The 19,314-nt window shown below is 40.5% G+C and overlaps 1 long non-coding RNA gene across 1 annotated transcript; it reads left to right on the top strand.

Annotated features, from left to right (window-relative positions):
* The first annotated feature begins 1,891 nt into the window (after positions 1–1,891).
* LOC135995453 (uncharacterized) lies at positions 1,892–17,764 on the top strand. Its single transcript, XR_010607117.1, has 5 exons — positions 1,892–2,075; positions 12,559–12,604; positions 12,697–12,865; positions 14,459–14,558; positions 17,701–17,764. It is a non-coding gene; the product is annotated as an uncharacterized LOC135995453 (long non-coding RNA).
* Positions 17,765–19,314: the final 1,550 nt, after the last annotated feature.

The raw sequence follows: 19,314 nt of genomic DNA, 5'->3' as shown, positions 1-19,314 counted from the left end.
CAATAAATAATGCCTTGGAGCAATGTGACCTGTGGCAAGCAGTAAGTGATGACACTGTCAGACACACACAACTGTTGAAACAACCCAGCTGTAATCATCACGCTGTACCCACGGAAAGACATTTGGCAAATGAGATTCCATTTTCATATTGGTCTGTGCTGAGCATGTAAATTTTCAACAGGACAACCAGCATTAGGGATGTGTAATTGATTGTCTGAATTATAATAAACAAGCTGTGACAGGTGATCATCCATCATATTCCTGCTGCGTGTTCCGGCACCGCTGTGAGATGGAGGGAGACAGAGCTGGGACATAAATGAGGAAAATGAAAAGCCAGGTTCATACAGATAGAGAAGAGGAGGTAATAGAAAAAAGGCTTGTGGTGGAAGTGAGAGGGGACTGCAACCATGAGAAAAAAACCACAAGCAAACAAACAAAACAGATGAAAAAGACTAATTTCTGTGATTTGTTAGAAATGTTACTGAATGAAAAAGTCCCTTCTACTGTTACTGCCCTTGCAAACTGGAGGACTTGCTGCAGTGACTGGTATTTGGAGCTGGGCATGCTAAGAAATAAATACAGAGAAGAAGAAAGCATGAAGGAGGAGCTGTGATTAGACCAGAAGCAATTACGACAAAGTGTATGCGTGTGAGAGAAGGAGGACTCAAGCTTTGCTGCCTTCTTCAGGCTTGGACGCTTTAGTTCACAACGGGATGATCAAAACCAGTATCAGGTTTTTATGGTCATGCTGAAGAGAATGCTGATGCCTTAATGTTGTAAAAACCTGTGGTTGACCATGATGCTGTTTCAGAATCAAAGTGATCTGAATGATGGTTCTTTAATAAGGGAGGGAAACAGGGATGTAGAGCATTATTGGTCACACAGTGTGAAGACATGTTGAAAAAAAGCTGGGGAAATACTGTTTCTGAATAGATTGGTCAGTGGTATTTTCGTGAATTTTTCCAAGCGTACCTAATGCAAATTAGTGTGGGGCTTTCCCACCCTCTGTACTGAAGATGACAAGGCAACTATGGGAATAATTTGCCCCTTTAATATACCCAGTTTCCTTTGTTTTACTTGTTGTCTCTGCAGTATGAATGAGCAGAGGTGGGGTTTTCTTTATTTTTTTCCCCAAATACGTGAAATTTTGGATCTCTCAGACTTGCTGATGGATGGTGTTATGCCAATCTGTGACAATCACACAAATTGTAATTGTCATGGTATCGTTTGTGTTTGCTGTTTGATCAAATGCTCAAACGTTTTCCCTACAGGCTTTTGCCCATAAACGTTTGAAATTTAGTCTGCAAACATGATAGGCACCAGAATTTGTGTTTTAAATGCTTATGTGAAATGTATGTGAACACAACTGGTGCAAATTCACCTAAAATAGTTAGAGGAATGGAGTAAACATGGTGAAAATTCTTAAAATTATTGTGAATTTTTTGAGAAAATGATACAAAAAATCTTTAAAGTTGGAATAATTTTTAATTTGATCAAATAGCCATTGAAATGGATTTATTACTGTGGCTTAAGCTTTAAGAGTAAGCCTCTTTCCAGAAGGCAAAAATGATTCCACCCTTTTTGTGTAGTGACTGACGTTGGTGACATGTCTCCTCCCGACGCTTCTCTGCCCCGATGTCAAATTTCAGTCCTGTCTGACTGAAATCCCAGGATCGGTGAAGCAGTGGCCATGTGGTCCTTGAATTCTTTAGCAGGAATTTGGTTTAGGCTTCCAAGTTCTCCCTGTGAACAGAAGTGGTGAAGGGGAAGGCATGATGTAAACCATTAGTTTCTGGAACTGGGAACAAATCCTTTCTTGAGCAGTACAAATGAGGGTGGGAATGGAAAAGCTTTGTAGCGAAGCAGGAGATGTTCTGGGCAGAGACTTTCTGCATCCAAGACAGAATATTTACCTTCTCACCGTTTGCTTTTTTTGTTGTTTTTTATTTTGTGACTCAAGGAGCACATGGGAAGCTGGTGCGGTTGGAGACGGAGTGAGAAATCCCCGAGGAGGCTTTATCTGTGAAGGGAAACGGGAGATGGCTCGGGCTGGGAAGCTGCCGTGGGGTTTGACTGTAAGTAACTGCTGCTGGCACAGCGGGGGTTTATTTTGGCCCAGACCTGCCCTGGGAACAGCAGAGAAGCTAACGCTCTTGGAATTCTCTCCCTTTACGATTCACTCAGTAACTTGGCTTCAAAAGAGTATTTAAAAAAAAAAAAAAAAAAAAAAGAGGCAGGAAATGGATCCAAATATTGAAGCCAAGGTTTGTATGTGAAACTGTGAGGAGGAGATTAAAGACCCAACAACCCCCATCTCCCCGACCAGAAAATTTAAAGGGGGCTGGAAGGAAGGGCTTGTGTACAGATGGAGGGAGATGAATGTTTGGGGGCAATGGCTTCTATTCTGAAGAGCTTGTTCAGCCCTGTGTGAAATATGCTTGTGATCTCTGACAAGCGAGTAACCTCCTTCTCTAGCGAACACACGGAATTTGCAGTGTCTGTTGCAGAAAAGGACTGGGAGGCTGTAGGGAAAGAAGCAGCAAAAGCCGTTTTGTCTGTGTGTTTCTGATCATGCAGATTTTTGTTGTTCCCATCAGTGCTGCCGCCCGTTCCCCAGGGCTGCCCTCTCGCTTCCCTTTCCACAGGCTGTGGTGTCCTTGGCTTTCGTGTTCGTCTTGCATGTAGGAGGTGAACCACAGTGTACTGAGACAGCAATGAATCCAGCAATGGCATGAACAAAGCACACCGTAGGATGAAAGTCACCCAGTGCATAATGATTAAAACTGGTTCAGGTTAAAACATCAGATTCAGGATTCCTTTTTTTTTTTTTTAATTCCTGCAATACTGTTGGGTCAGTTCAAATTGGGCATAGTTTAGTCCATGTGAAAGGCATGTAAAATATCATTTTCAGTATGGGTATTATTTGTTACATTGTGCTTTTATCCTAGAGGATGAATTATGTATCTTAAATACCCATTTCAGCACATAACCAACCAATTCACAAACCCATGGCAAATGCTGGAACCTTCAGGTTATGTATGAACCAAACTGGATAGGTTTTGTTGCTGTTGTAATGGTTTGTGAAAGAGCAACATAATAGCTTCCATCGAGGAACATTAATATAACTAGTATTATTTGCAATGCCAGACATTCTTGCAAATACGGTCACTTTTTTCTTTGTCCCAAGCCAGATCATCTGTTAAGCCGGACATGTCAATATTTTTCTCCTTTTTTTTTTTAAATGTAAACAAAACTGAACACAGAGTAGAAATTCTCTGCAGCCTTAAGATATCCAATTTTTCACTTGACCTTTATAAAAAGTCAATTTGTGCTTTGTTTCTTTAACATGAAATCTAAAATGCCCTCCGGTCAATTCCTTGCAGTATTCATTTTTGACCATAAGCAAAGCAATTCTGAATTTGCTCTTCTCAGGAACAACTAATGCTCAGGAGACAGGGGATTAATTTCTGCTTTTTTGTTTATACCGAAGAGTTCGATTGCAAAGATCTGGTGTCACCACCATAATATCATTCACTTTGCAGTTAACTGTGTATTGCAAAATGTCAATGCAAGCTCAGTTTGAGAGAGAAAACGGATAACTGTACCTTGAACAGGGACTGAAACCCCGGAGTTCTGATTTTGCATCTGTTGCTGTCAAAAACAAGTTAGACAAGCTACTTTGGCCAAAAGTGGCAGCTCAGTGAGAGTGACTCATGCTTTGGAGATCCCCCACCAAGACACAATGAGTCTGAATTTTTGGAACAGGAAAATACCCACATTTCCAGCTGGTGGGTCACAGGAGCTGCGGCAGGTCTGCAGAGCTCCTTCGTTATATGGGACAGGTTGAAGAGGAGTGTGTACGGAGCATCCTCTGAATTAATTTGCGTATGTTTCACAAAAAAACCACAAGAGGGTTTTTTCGTAGCATTTTTAGATATTCTGGCTCTAGAGGTTCAGTGGGAGGTTCAAACCCAGTGATATATTGTGGCTTTAAAAAATTCTATGTAAGTAAATCTCATTAACTTCTTTGGCAGTCCGTCAGTGACTTCAAAAGTCATGTGGTGTGGAAAACCCTTTTAAAAGGGTGCTGCCTCACTGGGTCTCACCAGGTAAGCTCTCCTGCACCATGAGAGGACTTCCCAGCTAGTACCTGGGCTTGAAGGCACATGTCTCCTGACCTTGTTCTTCGTACCGCACCCACAGTGCATATTTTTGGGCAAAAGTATGCATGCCTTATCATGCCAGCTGTTGCTTAAGTGTTCACATGAAACTCCATGTTTCCAAAGAAGATGCCACAGTCTATAAATGTTAGGGAAGATTCACAGTTTCCTGTCAATATCAGGCACCCAATTTATTGCTGAGTTAAATTTAAATACGTTAGTAGTACATGACACTGGGTTGAAACCCCATCGTGGTGTGGGTGATTTGGTGTGGGTGGCATTTATTTCCTGGCTGAGCCAGTGCTGGTAATTTCAATACTTCTTGGATGCTGTAGTGTCGTGGTTTAGCCCCAGCTAGCAACTAGGACCATGTGTTGCTTGCTCGACCCTCCCTACCACCGCCCTTGGTGGGATGGGGAGGAGAATTGGAACACAAAAAGTAAAACTGGTGAGTTGGGATAAAAACAGTTTAGCAGAACAGCGAAGAGAGATAAACAACAGCAATAATAGCAGTTAAAGAACGTACAAAGCAAGGGATACACAATGCAGTCGCTCACCCACCCAGAAGACCAAAGCCCAGGCTGCTCCAGAGCAGCGATCGCAAACATTAGTCCCATACAGCTGGTCCCAGAAGAGCAGAGACCCGGAGCAACATGATTGCACTGCACCACCAGTCTGAGAAAACAAAGACCTGGGCAGCAGCGATTCCCCAAGCAGCGAGTTCCTCCCCCGGTTCTATAGGGAGCATGATGGTGTGAAATATCCCCTTGGCCATTGGGGTCAGCTGTCCTGGCTGTGTCACCTCTCAGCTGCCTGGGAAAATTAACTCTGTCCCAGCCAAACGAGCATGCTTAGGCTGGAAAATGAACAGAACTGCATGAGTTGAATGTTCTCCTGTACAGACATCTTTCACATAACCATGATTTAATCACAGATTACGTTTTCGGAAATGCAAATACTGTACAGTATCCCCTAATTGTCTAGTGTTCTAAAGATAAAGTTAACACAAAAAATCAGCCATAGAGCATAAATTTAGGATCTCTTCTTTTCAAACGTTCTAATCTGTGATGATAAAAATTCTGTTTGTAGGGTATTTTATGTATTTTGTGACAGTATGAGGCATTTAAATGAAGACCTCAAAATGCTTTATAAACACAGATTTGTTAAGTCTTCCAAGACTCAGTGGAAGAAAGTGAGTGTTATTGCACTGGAAGTCAGCAATATAGTTGGAAGGAGAAAAAAAATCTAGGCCTCAGGATTCTGTGAACCCTTTACTTGAACCACAAGATCTTCCTTTCACATCTGTGGCTCAAAAAAAGAAGTGATTTTTCTTCATTGTAATGAGATGTAGTAATTAGAATATGGAAACAATCTGTGGCCTCTGAAACTGTACAGATGTCACTACTGCATTTTATAGTCACTTTGGGCTTTGTGGTTAACTGGAGATAGAATTTGAACTGTCCTGTTCCAAAAGCAAAGACTCTTAACGTTTAGGCTAAAAAAGGACTCTGCGCTGGCTTTTTGCTGTAAAGGGCTTATGATGTTCACACATGATAAGATACAATTCTGACCGCTTAAAACAATAGTGTGTCACTTATGTGTACATATATGAAGGATACAGCAGTAAGAGTTCCTGGACAGTATTTTGTAGCTCTTGACATCTGATTTATTAATCAGTCAATTCATTTAATGCAGCTTTGCGTGCAGAGTGATATGGCTTTATGTTGTATAATTTATTTCCCTTGGACAAAAGACTCATTGTCCTGGTTTGCCAATGAGACCTTGTAAATGTGTGTGTGTTGCTCAAGCAACTTTTTTTTTCTTTCTGCTTTGGTTCCTGTTTTTAGCCATCTGCTTGACATTACTGTTTGCCTTTTGTGCCTACGGAACTTCCTAAATCATTGCAAACTCTGCTATCCAGCTCTTTTCTTCTGTCAACCTCTTCATTCCAGTATCACCCACTCATGATGCCAGGGAATAATAATACACAGAAGTGCTAAAAAGTATCTTTGTTTACATGCTTTCAAAAGTGCCTTTGCGTTTGATCAGAAGGATGCCATCTAAACATTCATCAGACCTGAAAACCAGTAGTTTAGAGTTCATTAGAAATCGGTTGACTCTGTGTTGTTGGTGGTCATGGGTGTAGCCTAGGAGGACATTATGCTCCTTAACATTTTTTTGAAGAATTTAACCCAGAAAGACTGCTTTTGCTGCCAGATCTAGAGAGAAGAGTGAGATACCTGTGGTTTTGTTAGGCTGGGTGATGGATCCGATCTTCCCAGCCTCATCCACACAGAAATTTCTACTGACCTACCTACCCACAGAGGTGCAATTCCAGTGCTTTAGCGATCCCGGCATATCTTACCATATGGATGTGCTTATTCAATGTAAAAACATTCACCCGGGGAGTTATTACAGCAGTAAGTCTATGTCATATTATATATATGATGTCTACGTTATATTATTACAGCAGTAAGTCTATGTCGTGCATATCCTTGAGGATATAAGGTCTTGAAGTGCTGAAAGCTTTAGGGAAGAAACAGTGGTGGCCAGTGAAGGGAAATAAGAAAGAAAAATTCTGTTACTCTAAGGAAAACCGGACTCCTGTATTTGGCCTTGCCTAAGTTAAAGACTAACTAGAGTGTTACCTCCCTGTCTTAAGACAGCTATGTATGTGTATCATCTTGGCTATGACTTTTTTTTTTCCCCTCCAAAAGTGTGTTATTTGGATGGTATTTGAGGATTTTATCCATTTGCCTGGATTTTGAGCAGTCCAGCAGCCTGGTCAGAACAGTGGATGCTAGCACAAGCAAGCAACAGAGAAGATCTTGCACATCCCAGATGCATTGAGCTCCCTGTACATGTGTTACAGAGCACACAAGCGTGTTATTTTTATTCAGGATTTCCCCAAAGTAAATATACGGCTTCCTACCCTCTTCTGAGCTCAGCTGAACTTTGCCGATGCCCAGAGGCTGCAGCCACAGTTAAAACCGAGTTTCGTTGTTCGCCGGTGGAAAAAGCAGCAGTGCTGAGTTTCTCAGTCATTATGGGAGCAGGAAGTTTTGTTTCGCTAGAACCACTGGCTGAAAGGAAGTGCTCTGGGGTTGCTTTTTTTCTCTTTTCTCAGGAATTATGCCTTTCCATGGACTTGTCACCACTGGGCCAGCTGCTTTATAGGATCCATATCCAGCCCTTGAGGATTAAAGCAATAGACCTTTAAGCTTAACATTAATACAAGAGTGACTGCTATCCATCTTGCACTTTGAACCTGTGTAACTAGAGGAAGAGAAAGGAAAGGAAACCAGTCTTCTGGCAGTTTTTCCCATTCTATATTTTAGGTAGCAACTGGTTTTCAGACTGTTCCTAGGGTCTGGAATAGGATAAATCCCTGGAGAGGAGGCTCAGTGTACAGAACACAGGTGAGGCGGCCAGGGTTGAATGAAAAATACTATTTATTGTCTGTTTTTACGGTTCATTGTGCTACCATTTTATATGTGTACTTTATAAAATACCATGATATTTATTGTTAGCTGTTGTATATATAAATGCTGCTCATTTGTATAGCTCAACAAAGGCCTGCTGCAATTCTTAAAATAGCCAGATGTATTCTTGTGCCAAAGAGTTCACTATTTCTAACTGTAAAAAGAAGTTTTAATTACTTTCTATATCTCTGTTGTGGCTTCCTAGTCATTTTAGTCTGACTCTGTTCCTTCTTTGTGGATGGGTTCCAGACAGTAAAACCGGAGCAGCTTAGGAAAGGCTGGATATAATTTCTGTGTAACAGCCTGAAACGTTTCTACTGCTAGCCCTATATGGGAATGATTAAAAGGGAAATCCCTCCATGTAGAAACCTTCAGGTGAGAACTCGTGAGGAGAAGGAAATTATCACATTATGCTTTTTTGTGCATACATTACTGTGCCAAGAATATTACAAATAGTATTACAGCAGGTAATAAGTCAACAAAACCACTTCCCTCTGAGCCCATTGTCTGAAGTCCCTGGTTCCTCCAGCGTCAATAGGGAATCAGCCTGTTCTCACCAGAAGAGCCTCTTTGGGGAGAGGAATGTTTGTGTCTGCGTCAGTCCTCATTGTCTCTGAAACAACCCCAGCACCAGTGGACTAAGAGTTCAAGTGTTACTCAAGCTGCCTGATTTCAAAGATGGTTCTGTCATTGTTGCATCTCCTCCAAATCTGAAGTACCTTCTGTTTCCAATTGTTTGTAAATTGTGTTGCCTTTTAATAGAAAGATTGTTTTCATATCCACTTATAGTAAAGAACAGGGATGGCTAACCAGCGAGGAGAAAGGTGTACATCCTCTGTTCATGGAGGAGAGACAATTTTGTTGTCTATTATCAGGCTACGCTGACATAATTTTCCAAACAAACAGTTTTCTGGTTTTGACAGCTATAATCATCAGCAGGAAAAGATGTGAAAAAAGCCTTTGCTGCACCCTCTTGAAGCTATTTCTTTTCTTTTCCAAGGATTCTTAGAAAACAGAAAAATGTTTTTCTTCCAGAACAAAAACATTTCTTTTTTGCCCCTTTCTTTTCTGTAAGAGAAGACACAAACCCATTCACATTCGTCTATATCTGTAAAAACAGTGAGGTTCCATAACCTTCATAAAATATCCCAGATTTCTTAGCTAAAGAAGCTTAGGACATAACTACAAAGCTCCATTATAATCTGGGAGTCTCTTCATTAGGAGGTTATTTGATATTAATTGCCTATTGATTCTGACAAATATTTTATAAGCAAGTTTCTGTCTAAAGTTAAATCACTGGCGCATTTGCAGAGACCACTATTAGAGCTAATGCCTGTGTGACCAGCACTACAGAGAATATTCTGGTGTTGTGTTACAGTACAGAGATGTAATTCAAGGGCATTTATGTGCAAGAATTGTCATTTTTGATCAGGCAGGGCCAAGATGGACAACGTGGTGGCAGGTTGCTAAGTGGCAAGGAGATGACAGTCCCTCAGTACCAAGGAGGGGACAGTCTGGGTGGCACGGGCTGGCGTCATGTCAGGTAATTGCGGCTCGATTTGCCTCTGAATCTGGGAGAAGCCTTAGAGGCAAAGTAGTTTCATACCAAGAAAGCTGTTGGTAATAAGCAGAATTGGGTTTTAATGGGGTTCATACAGATAAAACCAAATCAAATTAGAGTCTAATTGGCATACACGGAGCGGAAAGAGAGGTGGAAAGCACAGAGCAGCAGTGGCTGTCCTGAGCTGGGAGGCTCAGCAAGCGGTGCTTATGCAGCCAGCTTCCATTAAGATCCTATCCATAATACATGAGGTTTGGAAACCCAGGGGACTGGCCAACAGAAAGGGGAAGAATCCTCCCAACTACCCTTCAGAAAGCGATGGGTACGCTGGCCCCGAAGGGCCTGTCTGGAGAGCACTTTGGGTAAATAATGGTTGGCGTTGGCAGCGGAGGTGATGGAGCACTAATGTACTGATGTCCCTTCCACCGCACTCCAGTGCTCTGCTGTTCCAGGATCGCTGCGGAGAAACAAGGCTTTTTTTATCTCCTCAAGATTACTGTCATTTTGATTTTATTTTGAGCAGATTGCAGGAGGTAATCCCTGCCTTACATTTTCTCTCAGGTTGAGAATGCCAATGTTCTACTGATTACTTGGTTAAACCCTTAAACCTTTAAATATTAACCCTTTGTAACTCTGGTGTGGGTCTAAACAAATCAGATGTCTATTTCAGTAATTCTAAGGTTTAGAAGAATTCACATTAAGAGTTCGGATTCAAACCGTTGAAGTCCTAGAACAGAGCAGCTAGTCTGAAAATGCGGATTTGGACTTTGTTTTGAGACACTGTGATTTGGTCCTTAAAAATTTGTGTGTCTTTTCAGCTGAACTTATGGACCAGACCTCGTGTAAGTCACTGCAGTCCTGTTTCTCATTTCTGATTTGTGAGGCCTATGGTATTATTGAGTGTTCTGGTTATGGTTTATACCTTCATCAGAAAAAAACCCTTACACTGAGCATTTCTAACTTCTTTTCAGCACAAATGCAATATTGTAAAAGCAGAATTACTAACTGAAATCTCTTCCTCATTGGAGTTAGTTCTGCTACAATAAAGCTGCAATATGCAGTGATTGGAATGCCTGAATAAATGGAGCTTGGAACTAAGAAGGTGTTTCTCAGCTGTCCACATTCTATCTTCTCTGTGGACTTTATGCAGTACTATAGATCTGAGAGTGGCCTCCCGAGTCTTCACAAGGACTGTGGTAAATGACCTTTTCCATCAAAGAGAAGAGGGAGGATCTGTCAGTTTATACATGTCCAATTTATTTGCAGCAAACTACAGAATTCTGGAGAATATAAAGCCTGTGTCCCAGACACCACGAAGTTTCCAACTACCTTATGCTTCAGCAGGCAACTGAGGGAACAGCTGAAACAGCAGGTATCAAAGCTGCAGTGAAATCTCGGTGAAGTATTAATATAATAATATATTATATTATTAATCTAATGGTGAATTTGCTTCTCGGGCCTGAGAGGTGTCAATTCCTTCCAGTTTCCCAGCAAGGCCTCCTGCAATCCTGCGTGGGATTTGGTTTGACAAGATTTGTAGAGAACTTCATGGTCTTGTACTGATAGAGTATACTCCAGGGTGAGACAAGGAGAAGATACCTGAATGTTCGGATCATTAGTGGAGATTAATAACTTGAGAGAGACTCTGCAAATAGTGTCGGTCCTTTTTCTGAAGCAAAAGCAGAAGTATGATTCTTTATGCAACTATAAAAGGGACCTGATGTTAGTCTTCAAGTACATAAAAGGCTGATGGAAAGAGGATGCTGCAGAGCAGGTAAAAGGACTGGATGACAAGGCTCTTCCAGGTTATGATTCCATGATTTTAGACTTGGGTATACCCTGGGGAAAAGTCCTGGGTTTATGGTGGAAGCGCATAATTTGTTCTGCCCGATTTCTACCCGGGTACCATAGACAGAGTGAGAGATGGCTGGGAAAGTTTATTCTTGTGCATCTTTCTTATTCTTGTGTATCTGTCCATTTGGACCCAAATGGAGAGCTCTTGCTCCATCCTGGAGTCCAAAGCATGACTCGGTGAGTTTGAAATGTCTGAAACTTAGAAAGGGCTGTTTCTAAACCGCTCAGATTACACATTTGGCCTGTTCCCATATTGGCACATGACCTGTATGGATCCTGTGAAGCCAAGGTAAATGCTGAGCAAGTCTTTCTCAAACTTTCTGCCAACACTTGGGACTCTGGCAGTAATCTTCAGTGAAGCACCATCCATGCAAATGTGTTAGATTGCCAGAAGAGGCCAGGTAGTTCAAGTTGCAGTCTGCACGGCACTTGTCAACTGAAATTACTATGTAAATAAGGGGTGCAATTAATTGTACTTCCTTTTAGCTACAATTTATTTCCCAATGCATGCTTGTCAGTGTCATAGACCCAAGGGTCTGAAGAACATATGACCTATTCTACCTATTTACATACCTGTAGGGTCCCATGTGATATTTGGTTCATCTGGGAGGTAGTTTCATAATTTTTTTTGTCTCAAGGAGGCTTCATTTAATATATTAAAGGAAAAGCTCCTCGGTTTTTGGTAGTCACAGTTCTCTCTTTCTAATGACTTTCTCAGCCAGGCTGTGCATTTCTGCAGGGATCATGTTACTTCCACTTCACAAGAGCAGAAGGTCACCTCGTAGGAGCAGCCACTGCAGTTGGTGGACACTGGCCTGCCAGGTGACGTTAATATTAGGAAGTTAGTGACAGTCCTAAACCACGCTCTTGTTGCACGCATGTCTCTCCTCTAGAGCCGCTCAAACCAGGGACCATTTTCAGAACATGCCCAGATGTATGTAGAAGTTCACTGAACATGGATGTCTGTCAGATTATCATTGAGAAACCTGTAGTCAAATTGTGTTTGTTTTCTTCACGTCCAAAATATGTTCCAGACTTTCCCAGAAAAGCCTCAGAAATCCTGAGGGAAAGCTGAGTTCTGATGGTATCTGTTAGTGGGCTGAAAAAAAATATAAAAGGCTTCTTAAAATAATTTATTTTTAATTTTATATCTCTCTGCAGTCATTCAGTAATGCTTCATGCCGTCCTTAAAGATGTACATGTGTCAGGCCTGGGTTTTGCTTTGCTCTGAACAGAATACATTCGGTCTATTTGTCATTATCACAACCTTTGCCTCTAGACACTGTGTTACGGCACTCGGGTTCTGCAGCTTCTGGAAGCTTTTCTGTTATTGATTGCTGTCGCTGGCTCTTTCAATGTGACATAACAATTTTTACTTGCACCAACTCTGCGTACCGCCATTTGGAAACAGAACACCTAGGAGGAACAGATGTGAGTTTTAAATGATGAGAAGGTGTTAATTGATTCATTTTTGAGCTTTCTCTTCTCTTTTATCCATCAGGTTGTCTGTACAGTTTGCCATAGATACTGAGAGAACATCGTAACAGGTTGGTACTCGGACCTCTTAGTCTAAAGTCTTTTATTTTGGTGTTGCCGATACTGACCTGACAAACTCTGAGGGCTGTCGATGTCTTCACAGTTTTCGGAAGGTTTCAATACAAGGTGATGTAGTGTGACATGGAAGATCAGTGCTTCTTGCATAGTCACGTCGGCAGATTCCCAGCCTCCTACGCAAGCAGCCTGAGAGGAATTGGAGGATCATGAAGAACAGCAAAAATAAAAGTAGACTCTTCTCAAACAGATTCAGGGTGAGTACAGGATCCTTTGGCCACTCCAGACGTGATTTTGTAGAAATCCCAGCGTTCAGCTTGTTTTGAAAGCAGAGAGATACTTGTCAGCAATTATTGCTGAGCTAGGGAGAATACGGTTAAGATAGTTAAACTTGTCTGCTGTGTCAACGGTGATGATGGAAGAGCAGAAGGGTCAGCTGTAAGGTTGAAAAAGACCTTTGTATTTTAGATGCAGATAGTGAGGTTGCTCTTGCATAATGCTGCAAAATGGTTGAGAGTGTCCTTGGCTTTATATGCACTGATTCCACAATTATTACAGAAAAAAGAGCCACGAATGATGGGATAAGAGGGCTCTATTATCACTAGGAATCATATTTGCTGTTGGCAGCATTTTTTTGATAGGCCTGCATGACAGAATCTTTCAATCTGACCTCCTCTTGCTATTCAGGGGATTAACTGGTGTCCTCCTTCTCTACACTGTTGGTTTGCTCATCATCCATCTTTCATATTTATCTCTTTAATATTGTAACTGGTGCTGATTTTCTCTACAGGATCTTCATAGTCTTGGCAAAAGCTGCGTCAAACATACTCTTTTTCTTGCAAAAGTCGGGTGTAAGATTCTCACTATGACTTCAAATTTGAGACTGGCAACAAGTACATTTAAGTGTTGATTGTGTTGGGTTGCTGGACTCTGCCTGTCTGCACGGCTGGTTAGAACCCCTGAGGAGTGACCTGGGTGGCCCAGGGAGACTAAAACATCCAATGAACTTGCAAAATGCGTAGACTCAGTGTATCCAGAACTGGCTTAATGTGTCAGGAATTTCCTTTAGATGTTACCATTATTTGTGTATAAAAATAACAGTAAACACATGTCATTTTTGTAGGACCTAAACAAAATAACACCTTGTGCTCTGATGCCTGAGAACCAGCAGAGGGAGCGAAAGTTAACTACTAAACCACCTTGGGCGATGCAGAACTGAGATACCAAGGAAAAAGCTTCTGCACAAAAAAATGCACATCATATTCCTTTCTAGTCCCATTAGAAACGAAGACTAAATAATCAGTCTGCCAAACAGAAAAATACCACAGTAGTAACAAAAAACATTTTAATTCCACGCTTCTAAGTGCGTATTAGCAACAATAACATTAAACAAAATTAAACCATAAAAAGTACTCAAGAGTATCGTATTCATAGTCAGCGTGTAGAACCTGATGAGACTTCTGATATGTTCTCCCCATTACAGATGCTTGCGTGAGGGAAGTGAAAAATCTGTGTGTTGCCCTTGGCTTGTTCAGACGGTTGCTGTGTTTATGTCTGTAATATTATTCTTTCTCTCTCTCTTTCTCTCCTCCTCTCAATAACTTACAGGTTGCAAACACTGTTTTGCTCAGTCACAGTGAAAGATGTTTAATGCATCTTCATTAGTATACATGAAATGCTGTTACTGTTTTCTGCTGAGGAGGTAACTGTGACTTTTCCATCTCCGGTCTCAGCTGTGTATGCGAGTGGGAGAGAAACAGAGGGAAAGGGGAAGTGGAAAAGAGAGTTGTTTTGTGTACATATGTAAGTAGCTCTAAAAAAACCCAAAACAGTCTTTTTTGTTCTTGTAGTATATATATTATGTATCCAGAAGACACTCAATGCAAAGACTCAAGGCAAGCAGAGGGAGAAGGGGAGAACACTGGAGTTCAGAACACACATAAGTGACAGGTAAGGAAAATTAGCCAAGTTTGTACTAAGGTCTTATTTTGTTTTGCAACATATTTAGATGTAGTAAATGATGAAAATCGGATCTCTTTTCAAATTGTTAAATTTCAAGGCCTACAGCCAGCTTTTAATCAATTTGGTGTGTGTCATGTTTGAATGTAAGTCATGTTCTGGCTTCTTAATCAGCATTTCATGTTATAGAAAATCAAATGTCTTCTACAGACATGAAACTGGAGTAGTGGCCCCGTTTTTTTGTGTGACATGTCACACTAGTATAGAAATGAGTGAGTGAGGTTCCTGTGTATCAGTACATTGGTAACGATGGAATCATAGAATGATTTGGGTTGGAAGGGACCTTCAACGTCATCCGGTTCCAGCCCCCTGCCACGGGCAGGGACACCTTCCACTAGACCTTTTTTTATGTTGATAAACGGAAAGATTTTTGCAATCAAAATAAATCCTAGTGTTTTCACTTCTCAAAATGGGAAAATGAGTACACCAGCAGGTTCAGTTTGAAATTATAGCAATATGGAAAGGATAAAGTATCTAATAAAAATAAAACATATTTTTCAGTGGTACCGAGTCAAGAGCGTTGACTTCTTCTGGAAAAGATTGTATTCTTTTTCATTTGCACCAGTTAGATCCTGCTCAGTGATTTCCTCCCTAAAATGTATGCATCGTAGTTTATGTACAAGTTTCTAGTATAAGAAAGATTTTTACAAACTAGGGAAATTCATATCAGCATCAACTCCAAGGATGAAGTATCTGGAGATTTGATTCATGAAGGCAAATCAAAAGAGTGTTTTATGTACTGCTTGGAAGAGAAATGCAAGAGACAAATGGTCTGATAATCTAAAATGTTTCAGAAAGTCACAAATGCTGTTAGGTTGCAAAATTAAACCTGGAACATGCAGCATAAAACCCTAAAGAAAAGCTCTGGGGAAAAACTATTAGAGATGATATGAAGGAGCGTAATTTCTCAAGGTAAAATGAGATGGTGAAATTTGTTCTTGACCATGAGTCAGCGTACAGAGGAGCACATTTCTAAGAAATAGGAGTACAGTCACTAAGACTGAATAACATTCTTAGAATACTCTGATTGCTGCAGTGATCAGAATTAGGAAGCAGATAGTCTTTTCAGAGTGTAATTTTTGTAATTGTATGGATTTGTTCACTATTTCAGTACAAGACAGATAATATTTCATATTCTTGTAGTGCCTTTCACAAATGTTTTTAAATAGCTTTAATTAATATTTTAAAATCCCCTTTGTGATCAACAAGTGCTCAGCTTCTTACACACAAACTGGTCAAGTGAGGTGAGTATGAAATGCAGCTCTATGCATATGAGTCTTTGCAAGATCTGTGCATTAGTCACCGCTGCCAAAAGAGAAATGCGACAACACCTAATTATGTAATAACTAACTCAGCCCGAACTATATATACGGACTGTCCACCAAGGCCTGTCGGCAGATGGAAAATTATCCAGCTAATAAATTTGCAAATTATTCTGATAAAAATACGTTGAAGAATTTGACATACAATATGTGAAGAAAGTGAAATTAATTGGAAACTTCCGCTGAGCTGTAGGAGACATTGTTCAGCCGTAGTTGACAGGGAAGACATTTTCCCAGATGACACTTCATGAGCATTGCTTAGTTCTTATTTTATATACTCCAGGTAAAATCCAGAGTACTGTAGTGAAGAATGCTATGATTTGATACAGAAGTAGCGAATATCAAAATCTGGATCAGTGTTTGAAAAAAATCAAAGGCTCTTTTGTCTACTTTGACACCTGATACTCTGCAGCAAAGATTTCCACTTCCAATGAATAAAACTGCCGTAGGCCTTGTTTCCTCCTGCAAATATCCAGGGAGTAAACCTCTCCAATTGTTCCAAACTGTGTCGATGTATAACATCAGGAGGAATGTGCAGCAGAATGGATATAATGTGAAAAATCTACACGGCTGAAAATAAAAACTAAACAACCCTCTGATCTGCACGCGTAATCCCATGGTGCAGCTGACCCAGAATTGTAATGCAAATATTGTAGTTCAATCAGGCTATTTTAAGACAGGATAGGAATGAGGCTTCTACTTTCCCCAGAAGGAATGTACATCATTGCCTCTTCTTTAATTTCCTTTTGATTAAAAAAATATTAGACTGTCTGAAGAGTGTGTGCTATCTTTTCTGTGTGTTGAGGGAAAGAGAAAAATCAAAAGGAATGAGAAATACAGGTGAACTTGTCAATTCAGGTTCACTGGGAAAAGCTTAGAACTTTTTGTTAGAGGCTTTTTACATGATTTAGTTTGGCTGAAGAGGAAATTCAATTCCTTTCCTTCTTTCTTTCTAAAATTCTGAAATCTACCACTGAGATTCTGGATAAGGAGGAGACAAGGGGATCTGAGTTAAGTTTCTGTGCAATTCTTCCCTCACCAGTTGTTCCAGATTTATTTACATAGCCATTAGTTCAATGTCAGTGACCTGTGAACTTTTGATACCTGAAGTTCACTAAAGCTGAGCTTTAGTGTTGCCCCATTTGTTGCAGCAAACCAAAATACCAGTTGGCAAAACCTTAATCTTTGAATTTTTTTGAGGTTTGCAAAAATATTTGCAAAATGAAAGAAGGTCTTAGAAAATTTCCAAATGGTTTGCTATGTTTTTATTATTTAACTGATTGTGATGGTGCTTTTCTGTGTATTCCTTTTCTGCTTTTGAGCCAAGTGGGTTAGTTTGTTGTGCTTGACAAGTGACTTTTGAGCAGCTGCCAGCTCCTTTGGAAGGCTGATGGCTAAACCTACCCGGTCCCACGAGATTTGGCAGAAACCATTTTTACGGCTTTTCACATTCTCTAAAAAGCATTTGGGAAATGTCACTTGCAGAAAACATCCTTTAAATGACTGTCCAGTACATGATGGGGAGAGGGGCTTTTCCTGACAACGTCATGGAGACACCAGAGAACAGAATAACTTTTCAACCAAAAAATACTAGGAAATATTAGAGCTTTCCTGTCAAGAAGACAGTATCAAAGAAGGTTGAGGAAAGAGAACTGCTGACAAATAGAGAGCTGTTGGCTTTATCAGGAATATCCTTAAGCAATGGAGTGTTGATTTAGTCAAAGCTCTTGAATTTCTATTTTTGTATCTAGTTTTAGTGTCCCACAGCTGGTTTGCGTTGTGTAGCTGGAGAATGGCGATGGGAGTGAATATGGTGCTGATATAATAATTTTACATGAAGATTTGCACATTGTAGATGGTGGAAGATCAGACTGAACAGTATGAATATAAACATTCACACAGGTAAAGTGATGCGTAAAACTTTTTTAATCCTGACTTTAGGGAGCCTTATGTTCCGTTGGGGTTTCCTCTCTTTAGTATGTAACATTATGTAACAGTTTCTATTACTTTCCCTGTTGATCTGTCACTCCCACACTTCTCTGCTGAAGCCAAGATGGTTCCTTTGCACATGAAACTTGAAAATGTGAGATTTTAAACTCTTCGCGGATTTCAGAAGCTGCTCTCCCCTCCCAAAGGGGATCATTCCATTCGATACAAGCTATAGACATTTTTGTGGATTTTAGAGCTTTGCAGTATTAATTGGAGGATGGAGGAAATTCTTTACGCAGTTCCGTGTGTTGATGAAGGGAATAAAATCTTTGTTTTATGAAGCCTAGGTATGCCTAGCTACTGGATTGCCAGGTGTCACAGAACTGTTTGACTAAACCATTTACTTTAATTTAAGTGACAATATCCTGAGTGAGATGGCGCTGGTAGTTCCAAAAAATGGCCAGGAAACCGTGCCTGCATTCTTCATATTGTGTTTTTTGGTTTTGTAAAGGCACTTCCTTTCTTTGGTCTTTATAATTTTTGTAATTTTTTTTTTTCTAGCTGCTTTTTAGCTTTTTCCTCTCTTTCGCAATGCATTAGTTACTATAGTAACTATGCTGTGTATGGTATAGAAGGAGGCTAGTGCACCGTAGCAGTGAAGTATAAAGCCACTTTATGTAATAGTTTGAAATTTATATCATGGTTTTGAAAATCCAACAGTTTTGTGGTGGTTTCCATGACCACGTATGTGGTATTAGTATATATAGCACTGTTAGGTCATCACTGGTAATTACCCTGTGCTGCCAACATCCGAAGGATGGCAACAGCCCTGCCTGAAATGCTGCTCCCCAGACAAAGTACCATCCGTTTTCACCTTCTGAATATGTCTAGTTGTTACAGAAAACTAATCTGTACCTATAGGCATCATGCTATGTTATAGTTAAATTAACTTCCCTTACTAAGTAGATGGTTGGTGAGGGGTTGAGTCTGGACCAGCCGCTGTTTGCAGTTGATTGAAATACTTTGCGTTACTCTCTTACATCCTGCCAGTATAAAAGCTGGAGTGTTTGTGCTGGGATCCTGTTACCTCCTGAGCTGCCCTGCTCTGAGTCAAGATTTTCACCAATGAAAGCCAAACATTGCAGGAAGCAAAGGCAGAGGAGAAAGGATGAAAATATTCCTAAAGCCAGTCCTGACCTGTAGCTTCAGCCCAGCTTCAGGAGATGCTGAACTCCGGGTGTTCATTGATAATGATTTATTACACACCTGGGAACTTTTGCCTCTTCTGGTCATCAGAGACTTTTACAAAAAATTATACATATATATTTATTTTATATTTTTTTACCCAGAGAGCATATTTAAGCGCAGCCTGGTGTAAATTCATACTTTAGTAATTGTGTTCTACCTATCCCGGGAGTCTGGAGTGAAAGCGTTAC

This window comes from Caloenas nicobarica, chromosome 16 (assembly GCF_036013445.1).
Source record: "Caloenas nicobarica isolate bCalNic1 chromosome 16, bCalNic1.hap1, whole genome shotgun sequence".
Taxonomy (NCBI): domain Eukaryota; kingdom Metazoa; phylum Chordata; class Aves; order Columbiformes; family Columbidae; genus Caloenas; species Caloenas nicobarica.
Note: the sequence above shows the minus strand (reverse complement) of the source record. Positions and strands in the feature narration are given on the sequence as shown.